Here is a 9,117-nt window from a genome sequence, read left to right as displayed (position 1 = left end):
TCTTATAGGCAGTGCCCGTCACTAATCGGTTAGAATTGCGCCCCCGCATCCATGGAGAACTCTCAAACAACATAAGCATCTCGAGTTTCCAAATTCGGCGTCAGGGGTGCTTCAATGAAAAGTGAATGATTTTTATTATTCTAATTACCCCGACATCCTTGATGAAATGATATCTGAACACGAAAACATGTCTGGGAGGTTCGAACACACAAATACATACAAGCACAAATACTTCAATACAAAACACCCACGCTTGTTCGTATTACAACCTTAAAGCTTGCTGCAATAGACGCAAGTATACTCTATCGCATCATCCATCATACGATGGAGTACTGGTGGAAGCAAATCATAGGACAATGCTGTAAAATTAGCAAGGACAGTAAATCAACGGCGAAGTCATCAAATGTGGTGATGCTAGGAACCGTGAGCCTACCGGAGGACTCGTCAACGCTTCTTTTCAAGGGATCAAGGTATTGCATTGCTGTCAGTGTTCCTGTGCATGAACTAGCGGAACGCCCCGCCGCGGTGGTCTAGTGGCTAAGGTGCTCGGCTGCTGACCCGCAGATCGCGGGATCCAATCCTGGCTGCGGCGGCTGCATTTCTGATGGAGGCGGAAATGTTGTAGGCCCGTGTGCTCAGATTTGGGTGCACGTTAAAGAACCCCAGGTGGTCGAAATTTCCGGAGCCCTCCACTACGGCGTCTCTCATAATCATATGGTTACTTTGGGACCTTAAACCCCATAAATCAATGAACTAGTGGAACTTAACAGATATGTGGCTGGCAAAGCATCAGCAGAGGATAAAGAAAGGTGTCTGCTAGATGGTGTAGATAGCCAGGCAAAATGTGTTTCAAGTACCGGGCTGAGTCATAAAGCTGAGGTTATGCGAAAAACGGCAGTGTTTTGTAGGGAAACATTGTCATTTTGGAAGCTGACAAAGAAGGGTGTTTTGTAGCTCTTCAAAGAAAAATGTTTAATTTGAAGGCAGCAGGGGCTATAGGAAAGAATTTCGTTCAGAAAATCTGAATCGAAAGTTAAGAGTGAGGTTACCAGGTTATGTAAACACCTCAAGTTGGAAAAGTTGGCAACAAATATTAGCAAAATAAAAGCTACGGCATTAAAAGTATTTTTCAGCGCGAAAACACACAAAATTGATGTACCCTTCAAAAGTATAGTGAGCGAACGGGACACATGGCAGATTTTACTTAGTAGGCACCTACAGAAGGTGCTGAGGTGCGTTAATATTAAGGACCGCTTCTTCACTAGCAGTTCGAAAGACACAGTGCAGTTCCTGAGAGATAATGCATGAGCACCCGCTTAACAATGCCTTCTCAGTAGATGTGGAAGATATTTTTTTACTCAATTCCACAAGACGAACTTGTTGCGGTGAGATAATGCATAGAAGAAAGCGGCGTCATACCCTTTCAAAACGCGGCTGGCGTAACACTAGACAACTTTTTAACTCTGTTGGAAGCCTACACAAGCAGTACTTTCATATCTTTCGACCAGGAACTTTTTCTGCAGAAACACGGCATTTGCGTTAGATCCTGCATTGCGCCGCGGCTGTGCAATATATTTTTATCTAATGTTGACCGGTTGCTTGACGAAGCGCTTAATCTGCATAGCACCTTGAACGTTGCTAAGGTTTTTAGGTATGTGCATGACAAGGCTCCTTGACGCGCTGCGATGATATTTTAAAATATTTTTGGAACTCACGGAAAAGGACTGGTGTTTACACGAGAACTGCCGCAATGTAACACCCTGCAATTTTTAGATTACCGTTTAACTTTCCTATAACGGGCAAACGTGATGGCGATATTTCTCTCGCGCGAAGAAAGGGATGGTGCCGTATGACTCTTGCTAGTCAAAAATAGTCAAGCGTGGTTTAGCTATATATGCTCTGCCTGTGATGTACTCTCGAACAATCGTGCATGCAGATGATGCAGGCATCATTCGAAAACCAGATCCGGCGACTTGAAGCTGCGAATTTCCCTGACTCGTTATTGACAGCTGTGTCCGAAGCGCTTTTGTGGAAAGCAAAGAGTGAATGCACTAGAGCTGCCACGGGGGAACAAGGAACTGAAACCGAGAGTCCTGCAGTGATTCCTTATGTTCATAAGGTCTCCCACAACCTGAAAAAGGTAGCAGGCCGGTATGGGGTACCTGTCGCCTTTTCCGCGCCCGTAAAACTGGCTCAGCTGTGCCCGAGAACAGCGCGGGCGCGGGGGGTGGAGGCGAGCCGTCAGGGATGCGGCAAGAAACATGGCATGCATGATGTACAGGAAATAAGCAAAGGCGCGGTTTGTGAGATTCCTTTTTCTTGTGGCAATTCGCACATCGGGACCACGGGGCACTGCAATAATGAACGGGTTAGGGAGCATAAATTAAATCTAATGAAGGATGGCTTGGCGCATGTGCCTATGCGTTTTGCAAAGCCTGCGGGTGTGTACTACGTTTTAATAAGTTTAAGATTCTATGGGTAGAAGTAGGTATAAAACTGCGCGGGAGTTGCTGGAAGCCGATTACATTAAAAATAAAAGTGTATCAGCGACACGTCGGTGACGTTGTACGTATCGGAGAAGCGATTGTTTGATAGCTGGACAGCGTAAGGCTGCGTGAAGACTGCGCATGTCTGTATGTTGTTACTTAAGTCTGGGTTTGCGCTCGGTCTACTTTAGTTGGAAGTGCCGCGTGTGCTTCTTGTTGTGTGCTCCTTTACTTGGTGTTATTTGCAACCGTCCCGGCCGGGATCACTGAACCCGCGACCTTCGGGACATCAGCAGAACGCGGTAACCAAAACGGCGGACTTGAGGTATGAGTAAAATAAACTGAACGTATACCTGGTTTCTTATTGCAACAAGTTAAGAAAATAACAAATGGCGGCACGACAAAACGTAAAGCAATTGCTACAAATATAACTAGCCTAATCATTTGCTCACGTTCTTCGCGTAATTGCAAGCCATGGCATTCAGTGGATTGAATTTCAAGAGTGCAAGGTGTGCGCGTAAATGCGACCGCATGGAAGCGATCCAACTGCTTCAGCTCTGCTGTTTAGGCGCTTCTATCCCTTTTAAGTGTGAATACACTTTATAAGCGACCCCAAACCATCCACCGCCGTCGGCGGCGTCCGCAGTCTTCTCTCTATCTTTAAAAGAAAGAGGACTTGGCGGGCCGCAGCGCGACGCTCTACCGAATAAGCCACGGACGCGACGCTGATATCGGTGTCGCGCCTTATACCCCCTCCCCCTTCGCTCGCTCCTCCGCTCTCCTCGCTCGCTGCAGCTGCGCGCGCACCCCTCTCTCTCGCGCGCCCGCCTTCTCTCTCAGCCTCCCGTCGAGAGCGGGTCGTGAGGGGGAGTGAAGTTAAAATCCGTTGGCATTCGCCAGTGAGTTAACGTAAACTCCCCCGTGTGATCAAATTGCGATTCCCAGGAACCATTACACCATAAAGGCACCATAGTGTGATTAATAAATATAATAGTGCGAATTAATAAATACCCCTCATAGCATCACCCCGTGTATTCGCACTTAACCATGTTCACCCTCGGGGAAATGCTTGGGAGTTTTTTAAGCTCGAAGATCATGCGCCGTGTGGGCAATGTCCTGCGATTTTTTTGTACACCCTTCGTTTGATTTCTTTCCTCCGTAGCACGCCGTGCGCAGATCTCGACAATAAGACGGCAAAGAACGATCCCATGACGTAATGGCGCCTTTGCAACAGCGCATGCGCGAATATCAGAGAATCGCCAATTAAAAAAATTTTACACGCTGGCTGCCCACCATTTTTCATTCACTGCCGGTCACGCTGCGTATTCTGTAGACGGCAGCTTGTCAGTGCCATGTGGAGTGGCTTGCTTCAGGCACGGGCCGTGCGATAGTCGTAATACGAACAAGTCGCGTTTCAACATTTTTTTTTTTGCGCGCGTGTGTGTGTGGACTTTATCTGGACTTCTGAAGCTGCGCACCAACAACAACGTCGCCTGATGTTGCAGGACCACTGCGAGCTTCGTCTTCGGCACCAAATTGGTGAGCCCCCTATCATGACAGGCCGGCGAAGTGTTGGGGTGTTGTTCATCGAACATCGCTCGCTATAGATTCACAGTTCAACCAATGTTTATGGTTGCGTGGAACTTTAGCGAGCGGATTCTTTGAATAATGCCACGACGGAGCTACCTCCCTGAAGCACAGAGCAGGCTCTTGCGGTTAGCCTAAGTAGCTTCGTTAGGCCTGTGTCAACGGGAGATGGACCCAACCCGAAATACCCGTGGCTCACCTGCAGCAATCATTTCGTGCCAATGTGGTTCTCGTGGGTCGCAACGCGTTGTCCCGGTGCTAAAAGTTCACTCACGTTCATTTACTCGCCCTGATGTCTTCCATGGTTTACGTGATACCTTTGCAGATGCTGACCCCCTTGCCCTCTTTATGTTGCAGCTGGAAGTTGGCTGCTAGATGAGTTCACATGGACCAGCCGTGGCTTCCCGCTCAAGCATTATTCGTGAGTCCCCATTTATTTTTTATGGGTGTTTTTTCTTAACAAGTTTTCCTTTCATTCCAGGAGTGCTGACGTGGTACATACTGTGTCATTTTTTTATGAAAGGGAACACGGGCCCGTGGCCTGCGCGCTCCGGCAGTAGGGTGCCTCGATGCGAGCGGGGGAGCGCGGGCATCAAGGCACCCCATCCGGCAGCTGCTGGCAGCGCGTTCAAGCGGGAGCGAGAGCAACCACGGTCTCTTTTCGCATCATCTCGCGGCGAGGAAAACAACCATTAGTTGCTGATCTGGGACCAGCGGCAATATTGTGACCCCCTCCCCCTCAAGGCGATTACGCGAGAGCCGGTAATCGCCTTGAAGGGGGAAGGGCTGCAATCTTACCGTTCCATATCAGCAACGAATGGTTGTTTTGCTCGCCGCGAGATGACGCGTAAAGAGACTGTGGCTGCTCTCGCTCCCGCTTGAACGCGCTGCCAGCAGCCGCCGGAGCGCGCAGGCCCTTTCATAAAATATGACACTACGTTCTGACACGCACCGTGCCACTCCTGCGTGTATCACCGACGGAGTCTTCAAGGTGGACGTGTCACCGGCATTGCATCGAGTTAGCATGACTCTTGTATTTCCGTGAGTTCGACAGTGCGTGAAAGGTCCGCCCTCCTTAAAGCTTTGTTAATCTTTGTTAATCGCAGCCGTCGTTCTCCGAAATGTTATCTTGTCCAAAGGTGTGAGCTGTACTGGTTGCGTTGATAACCTCGCAGTCGGAAAGTTGGGCTTTTCAAATGCCGCGGCCATGTTGGGCGTGTGCGTTTCGTTGATAGAATTTGTGCTCGGATGCCGCTCGTTGCCTTGCATCAGCGTGCGCCACGTGGCAGGTAGCTTATCACTGAAGCGCACTTGGTACTTATTAAAATACGTTATATTTGCCTGTTTTCTTCGTGCTGATCTCTTACCGTACTTCAAAAATAACCGTTCCTATCTTTCGGTCAGTTTACTGGCGCAGCTACACAGCTGAGGTAAAATACTGGCGGCTGCAGTCGACTATGCTGTAAACGGTATATTCTTGTGCAATGTCTATATTCAACAGGTTTTTCTTATGTTGGAATGAGATTTTCGTCAGTGTTGTGCACATACGCTAACAGCAATCTCAGAACCTGGACCTGAAATGTCTCTTCCTCTAAATTTACGGCTCTTACGTGTCGCTGTTCGTGCGAGTCCAATTTGTTCTAATTCATGTTGTGCTTAACATAGAAAAATGAACCCTTAATGTTCTACTTTCGTTCGTAGCAAGTCTCGTTTTGGTAGACTGGATGTCTTATGCTAGTATACGAGGGATTATTGGTCAGCTGCCAGTTCGTAAACATCACGCGTGCTTCGTGATGCCAGCAGGCAGCAAGTTTTCCACAGCTGCACCGTAGCTATCAGCAACGCTGACTAACGCTCCCTGATTTGTACGCATATATCTATTCCATAATGTTATGTTTTTTGCTGTATCTCATTTGGTAGAACATCGGACGCATTATTTGAAGGCCACGGGTTCGATCTCTGCCAGCTGCACGTTCTTTTCGTCCACTTTTTCAGGTTTACTTTATAGCTAGTATAAATAACATTCCCTACGCTTTCCATGTCTCTTTTGAGTTAGTTCTAATGTTGTGACTAACAAAAAGGAGCCTTTAAGGTTACCTTATTTTTAAAATTTTTGACGTACTCTTATTCAACACGATTCCCGCACGAATTGTGACCAACTGACTGGAAATGGCAAAATTGTCTGACAATTTCCAAGGCAATGATGCTAGGAAAGACATTGGCTTTGGTTATCGAGGTCTATAATCCTAATGAGTAAATATTTAATTACTGGGCAGTCATTCATCATTCCTTTTTACATAAATTTTGTATTCAAGATTCGTGTGAGATTTGTTTTCGGTTGTATGCATTTAGAACAAGCAAAGCCACACCTTTGCCATTGTAGTTAGAATGTGGCTCGCTTGTGGAGCCACCGAATAAAGCCGTGCCTTCACTGGCGTGGTTGGCTGTAGTCTTACGCTGCAAATAAGAAATAAGTAAAGACGGGGATCGAGAGAAGTTTTTCTTTGGGCAGTATTTCAATCGGCATTGGTGTTTTGACTCCTCTTATGCCAGTGTTTGTGTGCCTAGTCTTTTAACACTATTACACACCAGCTAGAGCTCTGCACGTGTTCCTTTATCATGCGCTTTCTTAACCACTAGACCCATGAACCGGCAAAACGCCACTTGCGTCCGAGTGTATTTTGAGACTCGAAGGATTAATAAGTTCATTAAGTTCTCCCCAGGATCTCTGTCGTCACAGCACACCATGTTCCACTTTGGCAGAAGATCGCCTGGTGCGCATCCTCGCGGCAATTCCTCGAGTGAGCACTTTCTCATATCTTCACGAGTGGGTTTGAACACCTAAAAAATGCTTCTAGCTGATTTAATCTCGGCCATTGTTTTCTGAAAAAGTTACCATATATAGGCATGCCAGAATATGACCGTATACCCAACACGCACCACAGCTGCGGCGTTGCGCTGATATGAGCTAATGCGCGGGTGTTGGGGTTATAATTGTAGCAATGGCTGGTGAACATATTTCGTTGTGGAACAACTCGCGTGTTCCAATATGGACGACACGTTAAGAAACCCTAGCTCTTTAACGAGTACTAGAAAACCTAGGTACTCGGTAAATGCCTGAGCACACCTAACTGGGCTGTTCAATCGATACGGGAACAGGCAGTATTCAAATGACATTGATTTCGGTCAGTTACGGCGAACTGTTTTACAGCGAAAGCTGTTATGAAATCACAATAAGAGTCGCTTGCGGCGCTGTAGCTGTTTGCCGCCGCCGGTGACCGTAACCACTATCGCACGAAATAAGGTAAATAAAAACCACCAAGATGGTATTCGAACCCAGGTCCCCTGTGTGCTTAGAACTTCATTGCCAACTTGCCTTAGGCAGGCTTGATGTCTCGAAAGGAAACGTGTTAGCATGAGTAATAACGCGTTTTAGAACAGCAAAGGAACAACTAAGCGCCGCACAATGTGAATGCATAACGATCGAGTGGGTCGTCGAAAGCTCAAACCTATTATAAGAGCTTGTTCTTGATCACGTATTATACAACTATAGCTATATGGCACATACCCATTTCAGGCATATTTCTTCGTCATCAGCCATTGCGTAAAAAATTTGCTCAATATTCCTTGCAAGTCTGTAGGGGATACTACGCTTTCGAAAAAATGACGAAGGATAGCATAGTGAATACCGGCCTACTACACAAAAATTGACTATTCATGGCGTAGTGGGTACCAAGCAGTTGTGTTTGTAGCAGTTACAGAGCTTTTATGAAATGCTCTGAAACGCCGCCCCCTCCCGTTTTTGCTGTGATTGTGCTGGGCGTTCCGCGCAGGCCTAGCGGTTTTTGTTCTGCAACCAGATGCACATCGAGGAATTTCGCATCTCAGCTTACTGCAGTATAAAAGTAAACAATTCGCAACTGCTGCAACTTTGCTGGAAGGCGATGGCTCCCGGCGCTTCATGCAGCACATATACTTTACCCAAGCCATGGCAAAGTGGCGGTTGCTGGCGCTCATAGAGGTTAATGGCCGGCCACTCCAGGGTTCCTTTTGCACCGATACATCCTTTTTCAACCCGATATTCATATACGTACAGGCACAACAGATCCTCTACCTTATAATATTTTGATGAAAACCATGAATTTGGTGCCAGTGTCATAGCCCTTTTCAGACAACAGAAAACGGGTTTCAAAGCTTCGTACAGCCTTAGGCGTGACTGTGCTGAAGCGTGCTGGCTTTCACTGCGTTCTCAGCCAATGACACGCCAGCTACGGCGTTGTGCCGATCAAAGCTATAGGAATAAAATCGCCGTAGCTACATTTTCCTCGAAGCCAAGTACCATCGTTCTCTACTTGACTTTATACACGAAGCAAACCTGCATATTTTTGTATAAAAATTATTATGGCAAGAGGCAGACTTTCGAAAAAAAAGTGTGGGTATCCGGGTAGACGTAGATTTAGGTGCGCACTGCGAAAACTTCATTGAATGAACAGCTCAGTCCAATATGCGCGTCATCTTGCCTTGCTTTTAGAAAATAGAATCTGATATGTGGTAAATATTTTCACTTGGTGATGACGAGACATGTCGATGCAGCTTTGCAGAGGGGAGACAACACCAAGACTGCAAAGCTGGGAACCACTGACAAGGAGAGGCACCGCCAGTGGTTCGTGAAAAGTTCACTGAAGTAGCCGCCATTGCGGCGAGATTCGTTAGCGGCGCAAACTTTTCAGGTGAGCCCACGACATGGGGGAAAGAGCTGAACATGTTCATTGTATTGCCATTCGCTGTAGTTTCCAGTACTGCCAAACTTGAGTTTGCATTGTAACTTAACCTGTTAACCCGGGCTTCCAGTCTTCGTTTAGTGAAGCCGCTTCTATTCATGTTCGATTTACTAATGTGCAAAGCGCACCAGTCAATTAGCCCTTTGCAAGGCACAATAATGACTGTTTATGAATGCATTAAATTTACTGTATGTTATAAAGTCCAAACCTAAAAAAATGGAGGTGTGAAAATTGGCGTATTTTATAGCAATTAATTGCAATTA

This window comes from Rhipicephalus microplus, chromosome 4 (genome assembly GCF_043290135.1).
Source record: "Rhipicephalus microplus isolate Deutch F79 chromosome 4, USDA_Rmic, whole genome shotgun sequence".
In the NCBI taxonomy this organism is placed as follows: Eukaryota; Metazoa; Arthropoda; class Arachnida; order Ixodida; family Ixodidae; genus Rhipicephalus; species Rhipicephalus microplus.
The sequence above is the reverse complement of the archived record's forward strand: the minus strand, read 5'-3'. Positions refer to the sequence as shown.